General features: G+C 35.1%; 1 long non-coding RNA gene across 1 annotated transcript in view; it reads left to right on the forward strand.

Moving 5' to 3' along the window:
* The window catches only part of LOC122335053, a 35,821-nt gene extending 19,102 nt beyond the window's left edge, over positions 1-16,719 (forward strand). The window contains exon 3 of the long non-coding RNA XR_006248914.1: positions 16,611-16,719. This is a non-coding gene — a long non-coding RNA (uncharacterized LOC122335053). The remainder of the gene's footprint in view (positions 1-16,610) is intronic.
* Positions 16,720-17,192: the final 473 nt, after the last annotated feature.

Raw genomic sequence — 17,192 nt, forward strand, 5'->3', positions numbered from 1 at the left:
GGCTAATTTTCTGTTTTGGGTGAACTAACTCTTTTAAATAATAAAATACAAACGTCAATTAAATTTACATAATTTTACAAATATACCAACACTTTTAATTACTTTTAAATTTATGTAGATTTATTATTCATTATTTGTAGAGTCATTAGAAGCACAATAACAAAGACAGCTGCCTTAGTTAAATGTTCATTCTGTTAAGGAAACATATTGTAAACGGGCAAAACTGTAACCTTGTGATTTGCATTGGCTTTTAAATAAGACCCTGCAGTGTCTACGACCCTGCTGGCATGGCATATCCAATACCATTATTGCTACAAGTGCCATGTTCTTATCTTTTTAAAGAGCTTTGACAACAAGAGCGCATCCTCCAAATTAGCCAAATGTGGTGGACCAGGGCACTTTTTGTTGCCTCCATTTAAATTATTTAAATAGGAAAGTGGTTGCCAGAGATGAGGGGTCCCAGGGGGCAGAAAGGGGGGAAGCCTTTTGTCACTGTAAACTTACTATGCGCCCCACAAAGGGATGGCAAGGCTGAGTTATGTGCAAAATCCCGCTTCTGTGAGTCAACTGGTCACTGTGAATGCATCCTTTGTTAGAAATCCCTCACTGTGTTCTAAAGGAGCTGACCTTGTTCCAAAACCTGCTCCTCCATCCTCACGATCCACCCCTTGTCTTCCAAGTATTTGTGCTTCGCCAAGGTTCAAAGAATTAGGGCATTTTCAGATGTGTTATCCAGGCATGTATGCCAGAGACCCATTACTCCAAGTCTGCCCATAAAATCCAAGTCAACATCTCGATTTCCAAGACTTACTGTGAGGAAAAACCTAAAGGTTTTGGTTTCTATCAGCTTTGTCCCTATTTTTGACTTGGCTATGATTTCATTTGTTGCTCTGGGAAGGCGCCATGCTTTCTCTGAATGGCTCCTGATGAATAGTGTTTCCAAACGCTATTTCACTCAATTGCATGATGCTTGTCCTATATAGAGTGAAGCGTTTTTCTTTCTATGAAGATTGATTTTTAGCAATTGCACATGCTGCTTCTGCTCATTCTTTACACCAGTATAAATAAATATATATTTATTTACATACTGTTAGTTTCCATGCAAAGGAGATGGATATTTAGAATCAAGCGCTTTGTTTTTTGGATTCTGCTTTCTTCCTGTGGTGTTCATCAGAGAAGACACATTTTCTTCCTTCAGTCTGACACTAGATTTTGTACACCAGGACCAGGTGTAAATGCATGTTTTGATTATTTTATTTAGTTAATTTTTTTATCACATACATTTTTATTAAAAATGAGTCCAGGTTGTCTAAACGAGATTCAGACTTGGGTTCAGATGCAATTCAACCTAAAAACTTTTTTACTTGGTTATCAGCATGCATTTTGAAAAAAGCAGTTTAGCGTTTTTGTTCTCTGTGGAGATATGGAGTTTTTTAAAGTTGCTTGCTTTCAAAATCTACTTGGCTCAAGGGGCAAAAGTTTCTGTGTTTGGGCCCATTCCATTTCTCAAGTAGGATGCGGTTATAGTCCACTGTATTTGGTCACAGTCCCAAAACTCCCAAAATCGTATACAAAACACTAGCAGTTTTTTTTTTCTAACGACAGTGCTTTGCTTTGATGTGTTGCCAGTGGATTGCTGTGCTCCTTTGTGTGCCTGGGCTGGGTAAGATGCCTGGAGTTCTCTGGAGGGCAGCCACTTATCCTGCTATGTGTGTCCAGGGACTTGCCCAACGTGCGACACATGCTAGGTTGCAGCAGTGCTAGAGCTGACACTTGGCGCCACGCTTCACTGCCTTCCTGTGGTATTTTTTCACTTGAACTCTACAAAAAGGTCAGAGGATGACTCCACAATAGCAGAACAACTTGAGGTTGTCTCATAACAAGGCGCCTTCAAAGTGTGGGACGTGTCAGTGTCGACACAGATTGTAATTTCCATCCTTATATTTTGATAATTTTTTTTATTTGTTAAGAAAACACCGAGACACAGTTGCTTCCCCAGTGGTTAAACCTCTGTTTATTTTTCTGTCCCTGGAAATGGCAATGAAAACACTATTTTATTTGCAAATTGTTTTGATTATTTTTTTTTTTACAAACCAAGGTCATTATACAAACTTGCCTGTGGCAATATTTTTGCAAAAATTGTATTATCTTGCTCCTTGCGTGTTTTATGACTTCAATGTATATAGTAAATGGAATTAAAAGTGCAAAAGCCGTTTTATCCAAAAAAGATGAACACAATTCTGGTTATGATTATTGGAGCTGAATATTTGATTTAAACTTCAAAATGTATTAGTTTCCAAATAAATCACTATTATTTTTAGATCAAAGCATAGTACTGTTCAAGGAACCCCACAAAAACAAATCTATACAAATTGATAATTTTCCCCTGTAAACATAATTTATAAGAAAAGGAACCAGAAGTGAAATTTTGCTGCCACTAGTGTTCACCCTGAAGCATTGAACTGTATCAGAGAATTTTATGATTTTAGAGTTTTGCAAAAATGTAGTTAGTGTAAATTTTGGTGTTTTAACTATGGATTCAAGAACTGAAATGGAAATGTAGCTTCAGACTATAGAGACTACAGAAGCATTATGAATAGACCTAGTCTTGATTTCTGCTAATTGTTATGGCTTCTAATCTACTGTATATTTGCCTTAGCTTCAGTGGTCACTTCCATTAACCTTTCCTCTTTTGAAAGATGAAGTCCGTAGCTGCTTTATCTTTGTGCTCAATCGCTGCTATAGTGCAACTGTTCAGAGCTATTTGTAGAACATCAGGTCAGGGAGATATGTACTAGCATGTGTTACACTCAGCGTTGTTTCTCTCGCAGGAAGCTGATAGACCCGCTTTGTGTGAATGTTTGCTTGTCAGACTGAGTAAGCACAGAGGCGTAGTCATTGCCTGGAGCTTGTCCATTTTTCTTTTCTCTTCCTGTGGTTCTCTACCACTGGGCTTTTCTGTTTCTATTTGTTTGGACCTCCTAGTTGTAAAAAAAAAAAAGACGCATACTTCCAGCTCTGGGTACTCAGTCTGAAAGAAGTGCATGGAAGGTCAGATGTTCTCTAACTTTCAGCATGAATTACTGCAAACACGAAGTAATTAAGGTGCACTTTGATGAATCATGCTCGAGGAGGTCAGCTCAGAAGGGCTGTGTTTTGAAAGGAGCCTACATCTGTATCTATAGGAAAAACTTCCTGGGAACAAGTGCTTTTGAAAATGGTCTCGACTCCTTGATAGAGCTGTTAGGAACAAAGGCACCCTGTCTTGTGTTTTAATCTCAAACAAAACTTCAAAGCCTCCCTGAGGCCCGACTAGATCGAAAAATTTGGCATTATTAAACCAAAGCCTCATTGTCTGCTCCTGTCCTTGACCGTTGTTTGCTTACCCGGATTCAAACCTTTACTTGACCTGGGTGAACTGCAGATTATTTCCATAAAGAGAGATAATCAGTGTTTGTTTTATGTTTGCACACCTGCAATTCTCCATAAATATGCTTAAATGTAAAAATGTTCATCCTCAACTCTTCAATAAATTAGACAGCTAAATCAGTTCTAAATCAATATCTCATTTATTACTAAACCTTATGATTTCTATTTATGAGCTTTTTGCATTGATGTTGTTTATGATTGTCTGTGTTTGATGCATATTGCACACAAAATAATTCAAACATGCAGGATAACATGTAGTACAGTCTATGTCTTTCCATACGCATAATGTTGACATTATACCAAGCTGATACAAGGAGCAATTTTGAGGATTAAATAATAACTGGATTTGCCAAAGATTGAAAGTTTAGTGACATTAAATCTTTTTAAGACTACTTTTAAAAAAAATGTATTTATTTATTTATAAATTATTATTCTCAGTTTCTCAGGAAAGTAAGTATTTCTCCAGTAACTCTGAAAATGAACACACGCTGCACAACTCTATGAGGCAACTTTTCCTGTCAATATGAGGCCAAAAAGTTTCTCTTTATTCAGGTAAATATTATAAACTAAAATATTATAATGAAATATACATAAACAAGCATAAAGAAATAAATACACAGAACAAAGAAGTACAAAGAAAATCTGTGTAGTCTTATCAAAATAGTCTTAAAATAAGTTATTTTAACTGAACTGTTTTTGTTCAGTTACATTCTTCAGAATATGTTCTTTTGTATTCCGCAGAATTAAGAATTAAGTCATACAGGTTTGTAACCACATGAGTGTGACGGTGATCTTTGTCTTTAAGTTTATAGCGAAATAAAATTTTATGTCTCGGGGGTTAGTGAAAACAGAGGTTGAGGTTGTTTACATGGTCTTAAACTAGTTCAAACCCTAGTTTGTGTGGGCTGTTGTTCCTTCAAGCTATGCACGTTTACTTATAGTTAAGCTATGTCTTTTGTATGGATTTTCACCTTCACCCACTGAGCTACACTGTGTGAGGGCATGTGCTGACATTTGCAAGAGAAAATTAGTATAATGTTGCTTGAATTGCTTTTTTTTTTTTTAAGTTCATGCTAGAAGACAGTGAGTGTTGCTCAGACTAGATGTTAGCGCACTGTAGCCTTTGGCTCAGCTCCACCAACACATTCCCATTATTTACATCTTTAGCATTGCTAATGCTTCTAGCTCCTATTCCCTCAAGTATCTGACTATCTCTGAGGTCTTTGCTCAGGGCAAAAAAGAACTTCATTGTTGCATGGGGATAACTTTAGCTCTGTTTTTCTCCTCGTTTTTCCCCACAGTCAGCTGTTTTCCTCTCTAAAACGTGCTGTTAGCATTTTTAAGATCATTTTTTAGTCTGTTGGTTTAACGACAAAAACAACACACCTTAGAAGGATTTTATATTTTATAAGACCTAATGTACGCTGATATTTTCGTGCTTGCTCTTTTTATAGCTCTTCCATGTATGCAATCTCTTATTTAGAAATGCTGTTTGAAGCAAGCATGCAGTATTACTGTTGCACAGGGCACTGAATACAGCACAAGGCATCTGAGGTATATAAGCGTTGGCTGTTTTCTTTATGGAGTCACAAATAGCTGGCCAGCAGTATCATATTTGCATTTCAAATATAGGCCAATCCATGGCGACCTCACTACAGTCATTAGTCTGCTGGCACCCAGCAATCAATGAGAGGAATGCTATACATGTACCACTGTTAGTCAAAGGGTATGAGTATGGTAATGGAATACAGTATATACAGTATGCACATGTAACAATACAACAATAGTCTAGCTATATGAACTCTATTAGTAATGTGTGTAGTTTAGGAATGGCGATGCTGTGAATGCTCCATATTAAGTAATTATTTTCCCTCAATATACAGTTTCGACAAAGTTAAAATAGAAACATATTTCCTGCCGTGGCGCCAGGGTCAGCTGCTTTTCTGATGCATTCAAAGCCAGTATTCTAAAATAATCCCCGGATAGTAACAAGAGTATCTCAGGGTTTGCTAAATTCGGATGGGGCTGAATTAAATATAACAGAACACCTGCTTTATCAGTCCAGAGAGTGTAGGTAAAGGATCATTCCTGCAAAAATGCATGAGCTCAGCATGTGCTTTAATGTACCAAAAGAAGTCAATATTACACCAGACGGAATGGAAAACGGTAATGCATTAATATATGACAGCTAGTTTATTTTTATTTTTTTTGTGGCTTGGATTAGGTGGTAGGTGGTATTGATTTTAGCCTGACCTTTTAAAGACTAGAAGGGGAGAGGACTGATTGAAATAGCTGTGTTCAGCTCAGACCATCGAGGCTCGAATCACTGTTTGAAAACATCATCTTAAATTGCTAAACCTACCCCTTAGTCTTGTAAACTCTGAGACCAGCTGGCCAGTAAGCCATAAACCATCCCAGAGATACCTAAGTCAGTCCATTCTTTCATTTCCAGACTGACAAATTGATTGAAACTAAACACTTCGGTATCCATTAGGCACTGTTCCTGCAGGATAATACACTGTAATGGAAAGGAAATGACTGTGCCATTCAGGGCCAGTCAAGTCTTTTTTTGGGTCATAATTATCTGGTATGGCCATTTCTCTCATAGCAAAAATGTAGAGTGTGGAAAAACTTGCTTTGCTTGCTTGTTTTCTATTGTGAGGTTTAATTCAACAAGATATTATTATAAATAACAATTATAACAATAGTATTAAGATTTTTGTTTTAAAACAATATTATTGTTGCTGATTTGTATTTGTATTTTTTAAGCTTGAGCTGTATATTTAGGATTGCACTGATTAGTGCTGTCAAACCATTAATCATGATTAGTTGCATCGAAAATATGTTTACATAATATATGTGTGTGCTGTGTATATTTATGATGTACATTTAAATAGAAGTGCATGTATACACTTACATTTTTTTTTTTTATTAAATATTTATTTATGATATGAATTATATGAATATAAATATAAACATGTAAATACATGTAAATATTTTTCAAATATATGCTTTTATATGCATTTATATATATATATACAGAATTAATCATGATTCCGTTTGACAGCACTGGTTTTGTTCACTTTGTTCAAGAAGTGCAGAAATGTTTAATAATGGTACGTTTAGAATAGATTTGCATGCAAAGTACAGAAAACAAAATGAGAAATGTATGTTAAGAGGTTAATAGTAACCCAGTTACATTTACATAATAGCCGCATTCTTAATACATCTGCCTATGATGTTAGAACAAATTTACAAGAGCTCACTCAGGCCTATGGAAATATTTAATTGTAGTTGCATACTTGACCTGAGGGCACAGCTGTTGTCGCATGCACATATACTCCTGTCACCATTACCAAAGTCATACACACCTAGGGTGGCTTGAAGAGGAGCAAAATATGCTGTGATTTTTATTTTTGGGTGAACTATTCCTTTAAGGCTGCCATGTTTGTACAGTCATGTTGATCTGTGTTCAGCATCCACAAACACAGCGTTAAGTTAAATGAAAAGGTACAATCATTTTAAACCTTCAGGGAAATGCGTAGTGAGAAGAAAAAAGCAGATTACTGTGGAAAAATCACCAGCTCTCTGTGACTACCTACTCAGCTATTTATGAAATTTGTTATACGCTCGCATTTCAGGGCAAATGGCAGTAATTCCAAGTGTACATGGAGCTTCAGAGGTTCTGCGGTCTTTTGTATAAATGTTTTATACGTAGAAAGTGGCCTTTGAAAAGTATGTATGCTGTTTTGTTTGTTGAAGTAAAAATAACAAACTTTTCTTGGAAATGTCCACATTTTTACAAACATTTGACCACGCTCTTCGCCGTCGTGGAAATTTCAGCTCAGTTTGTACAGGAATGCAATAATCACATGCTTTTTAAAAGTGCAAGTCACGATCAAAAAGCAATTTGAAGCAATCGGAATTAAAATCTGGTCAGCACTGGACTTATGTTTTAACAAAAGCACTAAAGAATGAACTAAACATTTATTTTCGTCAGTCGATATCACTTTAATTTCATCCGCATGCAGTTCATATGCAATGTGCAAACAGCTTTGACCAACATGGTTCTGAGGCATGCTGGGCTATGATTCCTACAATTTATCAGATGGTAGTGTTGGTAACTGACTTCAAACTCAAGCTGTGCGTATCATCTTTTATTCATTGAACTCTCAGATTCCAGCTCCTCACATCCAGAGCAAGAGAGAGAAATTGCTTTCCACATATGGTGATAAAACAGACCAGTGGCATAATGAAACGGCACAGTACTGTGCATTCTTACAAAGGTTTGTCTTTTTTTTTTTTTTTTTTTTTTTAATGTTTAATCGTTGTTGTTTTTTTTATTATTGAGAATATGAAGACGCAGCAAATCCAAAATGTGAAAATGTAATGTAACTTGAATGGACAGTATGTTTGACTTGCATTACAAAATAAAACAAAAGAAAACAGACAAAAAAGAGAAAGAAAAACAAGAAGGAAAAAAAACTAACAACCCCAGTAAAAAACTACAGCAATAAAAAGGGATTTTACAAAAGCAAAGACAGATATATGAATAAACATAGAGTGTGGGTTACAAACATTCTCCACAGCCTTCCGGAATTGATATAGAAAGAACTGAGAAAAAGAGACGAGAGCGAAAAATGGAATAAAATAATAAAATGTAAATGTAAAAAAATAAAAAGAGGGGAAAAATATAAATAAAAGGGATAGAAATATATTTTGTAATACTGTTAATCGATTGTTGACTTACAAACTAATAGTGATAATGATATACAAAAGTGTCAAATTTGGATATAGTATAAATATTTTTAGAATTTGAATTATAAAATAAATAAATAAATTGAGGGATTATAAAAACAAACAAAAAATAATATACCATTATAATATACCATAATAATATATCAATATATTGCTTTGTTTTGTTTTGTTTTGTTTTTGAGCACTGTAAATGTGTTGCAGACTGCATTTTGCTACACAGATTCTGCTGTAGTATGCAAACTTGTGTGCATGAGGCTTAGCTTCCAAGAGCTCTGCTGGTTAACAATCCATTCTTGTCTGTAACAAGTTGTATTTCAGCAGTGAAAAGTGAATTGTACCATTGACCTGGAGTACACTTTTTAATCCCAAACATATGCTTATAATCCTCTTAGTACAGGCCCTTTTTGTAAAATGTCTAGCTCCCTTCCGGTCCTTCCGTAGAATCTGGAGGGAGCAGAGATAGGCCTCATTGCAGTCGTCCTCCAAGTCTGACATCCATCTGTCTCCAGCTCTGTAGCCCTCAGTGGGGTTTGGCTCAGCCGCAGACCCCTTGAGTGTTGCTCAAAGAGTTTTTGTGATTGACTGCAGATTTTTGCTCACAGTCGGCCTGCTTATGGCCTGCCTCCTCTGATAGGCTCCTGCTGGCCTCTAAAGCTGTCAAAGCTCTTGGCAATTTGTAATCCATGCATCCTCATTTCCACCCCATGGCCCAATCCTGGCCCGACATGCCCTTAGGTACAAAGTTCCAGTGATAACGCATGCTAGAGAGTCGGTTGAAATATTAACGGAATTAGTAAAAGTCTAGTTTGGTAATTGTGAAAGTCTCGAATGGTATTTTTGCGTTCGGTGTATTACTGTAATTTATATACAAACATCAAATATAAATAACGCTTTAATATTTGCTTGCAGCTTTAAAGCCGAGTGACAACAACCTGTTCTATGCAATATTGATTGCTGAGTGCAAAAATAAGGATTCTTTGATTCACAAAAATGCGTATGAAGAAAGGTTGGTGAGCTCTAGATCAATATATACAAAAGTGTTCCTCAACAGAGCACTGTTTACACAGACCATAATCCATGGGTGCATTTTAGTCAATATTCTGGGTCAGCAAATGTCCCAACAGAATGTTTTAAGTGTTTTTTTTTCGTTTTAATACATAAATAAACACCCCTCGCACAAGGCTTGACACTCAATGAGACTAATATAAAAATAGCTGCATACTGTCATAGCTTGCGGAACTTTTTAATATAATTTTTAAAGCTTTGTCAGGCGTTCTATTTAAAAAGAAATATAGTTTGAATCCGCCATTGATATTTGTGCTGCAGTTATACTTCCTCTGCAGAACAGCATTGACTAGACTTCAGAATATCTTTTTGATGTAGCTAGTTTTAGTTTGTTTAGACGCAAAAGTTGGGGGTCAGTATGATTTTTATTTACGTGAATTTAGTCAAAGAGCATTTATTATGCAAAACGTTTCCATTTCAAGTTAATGAAATTAATTTCTGTTCTTTTATTCATCAAAGAATCCTTAAAACGTATTGTGGTTTCCTCATAAATTTTAAGCAGGCATTTCACCATTGATAATAACAAGAAATCTTTTTAAAACACCAGATCAGCACATTAAAATGCTTGCTAAAGGAATATTCTAAAGAAAAAACTCAAGACTGAAGTAGTGACCCCTCAATGGTAGATGTAATTTTGTATCTGAAGTAAAATAACTGACTGAGATAAGAGAGTGAATGGACTCCCCTGCTGGAATAAATCTGTTTGATCAACCATCCAGCTCATAAATGTTAACTATTAACAGACGTAATGCTGCCTACATTCTTCAGTGTCGGAAATAGTCTACTTAAAGCGATTCTTTTTTCATGGCAAATCTCCCACATTGTTTGACAGACTCCACCCTGAGAACAGGTTTTGTCGCAAAGCCCTTTTTTTGGTAAATAATTTACAATCGCCCTTTGTTGTGTCTAGAGGAATTTCACTACTTTCCAGAGAGCCTTTTTGTTTACACAGGTAGACTGCACAAGTGAACAGATTTACCTGGTTAGAGCGCAGTAGTGTTGTTGTCCCCGTCATCTTTCAAGGTTTTTAGCATTAATAATTCAATGGTTTGTTGTAGGGCAAAAGTACACATTGAAGTGAAACAAACTTCGGTTTTCTAAAAATGTCATAGTTTGTTGCTTGTATTAAAGGTGTACAAATAATGGGACTATCATGAATAAATAAACTCTGAAGAATTGCTGACAGAATGCAGTCATATTGAGCTTTATTACCGTACTTTTTGTTTTTGTTAGTAAAATTTGACAGAACGGGAATTGAAAAATCCATTTGACCGCATCCGGAGGTGTTTTAATTCCTTTTTCCTCCTTAATTTCATCTTCACTTTCATCATTTTTTTTCTTTTTATCTTGTAACATTCTGTGTCTCCACTTATACACTAACAGACACCAACTTTATCAAATTCTCCAGTTTTCTACTAGTCTTAACTGAAAGCTTATGTCTGCAATATACATAATAACATATTATTATTATTATATTATTATTATTATGCAATCCACTAATATGTCTGTGATACATCTGACTGATCTGTTCATTTGAATACACTTTTTAAAATTTTTAGTTAAATAAAAATTAAAATGTTGCAAAAATGGCTTTGTGAAAAATGACAAGATCCTAGTCACTCCTTATTTTTTTTCCTCTAGAAAGCGTGACATGAATAATAAAATCTTTTAATTTGACCTAAAATGGCAAAACTGCGGAAAACCTCCTCCCCTCAGGCAATCCAAGATGTACATAAGCTTGTTTCTTCATCTCAACCATTTTGGAGAAATTTAGCATCACCAAAACATCAAAATAATTCACAAGTAATTCACATGACTCCAGTCCATCAGTTAATATTTTATGAAGTGTAAAGCTGCGTGTTTGTAAGAAACAAATCCATCATTGGGGTGTTTAACTTTAAACAGTTGCTTCTGGCCATAATCCATAATAACGTTTCCTCTAGTGAGAAAGTCGATCTCTTGTTGTCCTCTTACATTAATATCAACCAACATATTTGTTTAGAACGGTTTCGAAATGTTTAAGATTTTAAACAAGTGCTCGATCTTTGCATATTCATACTCCTGATTCAGACGAGACAGTTTCAGCGCTGGAGAAAACAATGTTATGGATATAGGACTCATATTTTAGCTGGAAGCAATAGTTGCAATAGCAATGTGTTTTTTCTGATTTTAATTATTGCGATTCCAAATCATTTTCAAAAGAAATCGTCCAAATGCAATTCTAGATGGGAGTACAGCATGAAGTAGAGCTGTCATTCATTGGTTTCTGTCTACATTGGAGCTAATCTATGCCTTGACAGCCTTCATTTTATAGTCATAATTTCGTGTTTACAAGGGAGACTAGACGATTTTTAAACTCGCTGAAAATTGTCTTCATATTTAAAATTTCCATATTTTTCCATATAAGACACATTTCCGCTCATTCAGAAGCCAGTAATTATCACATTTGCTTTGGGAGAACAACATATGCTGTATTTCGTCCAAGCTATTAAAAACAACAATGAGGGAATAAAATCCACCCTGTGGCATTTAAATTGGTTTTAATATAAAAAGGAAGCATAATTAGAACATGCTATGTAGCTGTACATTTTTTTTTTGTGATGTTTCTTCATACTTTCTCTAAACAAGATGTGACCATTTGAGCATATCTGTGCAGTGACAAATAGATTTAGACATCCTTTTTGGCAACCTTTTAGTCTCACTGCTTGCCTTGCAAGAAATTTGCATATAATCATGCTTGGCTGGCATAAGAAGGAAGTTTTGTAGAAGGCAACTGAAGTGCAGAAACCGAATACATTTGAATGTATTGAAGCCCAGATTTATTCAAAGGAACAGCAAACATAGTGCTGTGTCTTCAACACACCATCCTGTCCTGAAACATGATACCAGATGTCCTTCATGCATTTTACATCATGTTGTTAAAGAGAGGGTGACCCAGGTTTTAGTTTTTCACATTTGCCCACTCTGCTCTGGAATATCAGGGACAATGTTGGATCATGGAGATCCATGATGGGGTTTTTTTGTGATGATCTATTTCACATAAAGAACGACACTTTTTATTTTTATATTACATTTAGTCACTTAGCAGACACTTTTATCAAAAACGACTTTCAACAAAAAAAAAAATTCAACAAAAGAGCAATGATATGCAAGTCCTGTAACAAGTCCCAGTGTAGTATAACAAGGTTTTTTTTGTAATATAATAATAATATTTCTACAATAAATAAAAACAAAACATATTGATTAGAGGAGATTAGAAAAGCTAGTGTTATTTTTTTTAAGTAAATCAATAGAGCATTAAAAGTTAGTTTTTTAGGCCACAAGCTGGAAGTTATACGCTATCAAAAGTTTGCAATTAGTACATTTTATATCATTTTTCAGCATACTTTTTATAATGTTACAGATTATTGATAATAATAACAAATGTTACTTCAAATCAGTATATCATGAGGATTGCGTTACATTAAAGACTGGAGTTATGGCTACTAAAAATTCAACTTTGCCACCACAGGAATAAATAACTTTTAAAATAAATTCATATGCAAACATTCTTAAACTGTAATAATATTTAATAATATTACTTCTAATATAATAAAAGCAGCCTTGTTTAGCATAAGATGCTTCTTTTAAAAACCATTTAAAAAAGTCATACCTACCTGACCAATTTTTGAATGGTAGTGTACATCTATAATCACACATATATAATGAACTCCATAAATCCATCCATGACACTTTTGCATAAAAACAAAGGCAATCAATACAAAACACTGCAGCACATTTTACTCCTGCTTTCAAGTCACAAGTCTTTTTTGTAAACAAAACCTCATCTACAGTACGGTACCCATGCTAGATTCTCTTGGTGACAGATCAGCAAAATGTGCAAGAGCGATAAAAAAAAAAACGTACGTTTGCAAAGCATGAAAAACAGAAGGCATGTACAAGATTGGAGTCTTTGAACAATTATTAGCTGATTTAGGTTGCACTTACTCTAGACTCATTTAAGATCTTCCTTAATGAAGGTTAAGATGCTCTGCTAGTATCTGTGGCCGTCAGCCACTGCTTTAGTGGACTCAATTGGCTAGGGATACGATTTAGCACATTTTCTAATTGAATTAGTCTGCGCAACGGCTCGGTTCTGGCTGATCTCTCACTGCCTAAATCGAGGCCAGCTCATTTTGGACTCAATTACCTTCTGCTTGCTTGGCTACTAGTCTTTAGCTTATAGAATTGAAATAGGAACATTTACACGTGACCCAGAGGGTTTTCAGCTTTTAATGTAATGTTTTCACCCAGATTGTTTTTTTTTTTCATCTAAACAGCGACTGTTGTTTTTGCTTATCGAGTAGAAAGTCACATGATACTTTGAATGACACAGGAACAGAAGATAAATTGTTTCCTTCGCTATAGACAGTCTTGAATCATCCAGCGCACACAACAGACTGTTTGTCTGTGACTAATGGTGTGTATCTGAACTGCACCTGAGTTGCCCACCAAATATGTCACATTACTTCCTCAGCTGATTTATCAAATACGGTCTGCCCTGGAGATCGTGAAGGTACACCTTACCCACAGTATGATCCTGTTAACTTAAACATGTCAACTGGACTAAATCCAGACCTATCTTTAGCTTCACCAACTAGTGTCCTTATTTGTCGATTCTTCTCTCATACGTTGTTTGAAGCGGGTCCAGAGGCTCGTTCATGATTACTTTGTGTTTCAGACAGCTCAATACATCAACAAAATAGCTTTTAGACACAGATTCACACTCTCTTCGCTTTTTAGGGGGTGTGAATGTTCCTGCAAAACCACCTTAAAAAAGAAACTTTATATTAATATATAGTTATACAGTAATATATAATTCAGTAATATATCGTTTTTTAATCCAAAACAAAAGTATTAAATGTAACTGTATGAAACTACACACCAATTTTTCTGACATTTTTAGGTGTTCAGATATGTTCAAATACATTTTTAGTTGAAAGAATTCGTTGGAACGAGTTGAAAATGATAAATAACTGGACCATATGTCATAATATTCCAGAAAATATGCATTTGTGTGCTTATGAATTCACAGCTGTCATGACTTTACATACAGTAGCTGTATAGTTTCCAGTTATTATTGTGCATTAAAAACATAATAAAGGTATGTTCTAAACAATATGTAAAAAATATACATACGTATAACAAATAACACATATAAAATATCTTAAATAATGACTGGACATGAAAAAATATGACATACTGAAATAATGCATGCCTGAAGCTCACCTCATATTAAATTCAATAGTTTTTTATTTAAACACTTTTGTATACATTTTTATGTGTTTTCAGTTAGAAATCTAGTAATAGTTTTTCTTTTAGAAAGTTTTTATTTGCTTGTCGTTACATTTATTTTATACAGATTTAATTTAATCGTATAGTTCTTTTTGTATTTCAGTACTTCAGCCATAACTTGTTTTAGTTAGTTCCCAAGGCACCATTTCTAATTTTCTTTGCTTTTATTGTTTAACTTTTTCATTTAATCTTTCTATTTTATTTAGGCTGTTGTCAGACAGAGACTCATTTAACTGTCATTTAATTTTTTATGATTGTTGTGCTTAGAGCACAAACTTCTGTGGCCTATTTTGTTCAGCTAATAAAAATCCCATTATCTCAAATGTGTTGCTTGCTCAAAAATGCTCCAAAAATCTGCTGGAGAAATACAACATGCTTTCTGTCATTATCAAAACTAGCGATTAAAAATTCAATACTTCAGGGACCTGCTTGCCCTCACTATGCAATAGGAACGTAATCTCAAGCTAGCTCAGACTAATTAAAATTTGTATTCTTTTGATTGCTTTGATAAGATTATAATTTATGAAATGTCAGGAAATACCTGGAGTTTTGTGAGTAATGTCCCATAGTGGGTTTTATCTAATTATGATTAAGCTAAGAAAGCAAAGCACCCTGCAGCAGTTTTTATATACTCTTCATTTATTTTACTTCTATGGAAAAGAGTGTACAGAAACCTATTAAGTTTCACAGAAGAATATGTGCTTGGAACAGTACATTGGTAGCACTTTGTAATAAAGTTTTATTAGTTAACTATATTTAATGCATTCACTAATAGTGAGCAATACATTGTTACAATTAATCTTTGCCAATGTTAGTATTAGTAAATGTTGAATTGACATTAATATTAATGCTTTATGTTTACTATTGTAGTCAATTAATTTTAACAGATGGAACCTTACTGTAAAGTGTTACCCGTTACTTTAATTTTGGTTTTCACTTAATGCAGTGATCTGTTTTCATAGTTTTGGTGAATGTGCTGCATGCCACAGATCACACAAATGTGTTTTTAGAACGCAAACGGACTCAAATTTTATCACCACTCCGGGCGCCTGGACAGTTTGCTGAGATATTGACCCTGCTCGGTTCTCCGAGCTGACCATTCAAAGCCACATTGGGGCCATTCCCCATTAAGACGTCTGTGCCGAGTGTCACTTCAGAGGCTAGGTGCTGTGCTGAAATGCGTAACCCATCAACACTTGCTCAGAGTGTCACTTTGACAAGATGGCTCCTCAGGATAGCTGTCACTGTGTGTGATTTATAATACAGCTGTACAGAATTTATTATTAGTGAGAGCAAATCAAAGTTTTGTGCATATATATCTGAATTGTCATACAGTATGAATTTTAAATCAATTTCTGACATTATTTACTGCTTGATTCATTAAATCATTTACATGTATATGTAGGCCTTAGCTGTTTATTTGTACTTCAAACACATAATAATGCCATATTCCACGTCATCAAAAAGTTAAGACCCTGCTTTAGGACCAGTCCAAACGGTCTGTTTAGGTCTGCTTGGGTTAGCTCAGTGAAAAGGCTACATTGACATAAAGGAGGCTCCTCCTCTGTTTTACCTATCTGTTCATCCGATACCCTTTTAAAGCTGTAGGTCCTCAGGCAAGACTGTTAATACATCTTAAAATACCAAAGCAACCTCTTTGACTCTTATCTGTTAATGCTCTAACATTTATTGAAGGGAACGGGGATGTCTCGGGTTAAATGCCAGATAGCTTTACTGTTTCTAATGGCCCTATTTGAATGATTTCAGTTAGGAATTTCTAACAAATGCAAGATAACTGTAATTTGAAAATTGATTGCGTTTAGTGTGGAAATAACTTTAAGGTTCAGTAGTTAAGGTTCATTACTTGAGCCTGAACACTGATCCCTTAGACTGTTGTCATCTCCAGATGTTACACTGTCAAGGTATTGCTTTTTAGTGCCGTGCCATTCCCAACGCATGCTCCATAAACTGAGAGATGATGCTGTGCACGGAGTTATATCTGTGTACCTTTCTTCCTTTTATAGAACAATACATCATGGAAACCAGACACCTGTCAAGACTGCATCTGCTACAATGATATTGTCATCTGCAAACCCACTCGCTGCCAAAATCCCCAGTGTGACTTTCAGAGGGTAAGAATGAAGTATTTGCTCATGGGTCATTAAAACGGGCAATAACAGGGTTTAGGTGCTTGATGAATGCATTGTTAGCTTATAGGAATGAAAACGGACAATTAAGCATTAAAGCTTATGGTCCAATTAAAAGCAACCAATACTAAGAACCGTGTTAAAAATGGTTTGAACGATGAGGGTTATACCAAGTACCATTTAAAGGTTTATTTTGTGTAACTTTGTTCTCAGTGGACTTCTAAGTGAGTTCATTAAAGATTATATAAAAGTTCATTCCAGTCCTCAACCTGAAGCAAGTGTTGCCATATTGTGTACAGTTTATTTCATTGAAAAAGTCGTTGAATCATTCACAATGGTTTTCTTCAAAAAGCACTTCATTTAATAAGACCACTGCTGGAGTTATCTTATTTCCATTAAACCTAGTAAGAGTTGCAAATGGCAATAGTTTCGGCATGTACAAGATCTATCATAAAATGT

Source organism: Puntigrus tetrazona, unplaced genomic scaffold (assembly GCF_018831695.1).
Source record: "Puntigrus tetrazona isolate hp1 unplaced genomic scaffold, ASM1883169v1 S000000696, whole genome shotgun sequence".
In the NCBI taxonomy this organism is placed as follows: Eukaryota; Metazoa; Chordata; class Actinopteri; order Cypriniformes; family Cyprinidae; genus Puntigrus; species Puntigrus tetrazona.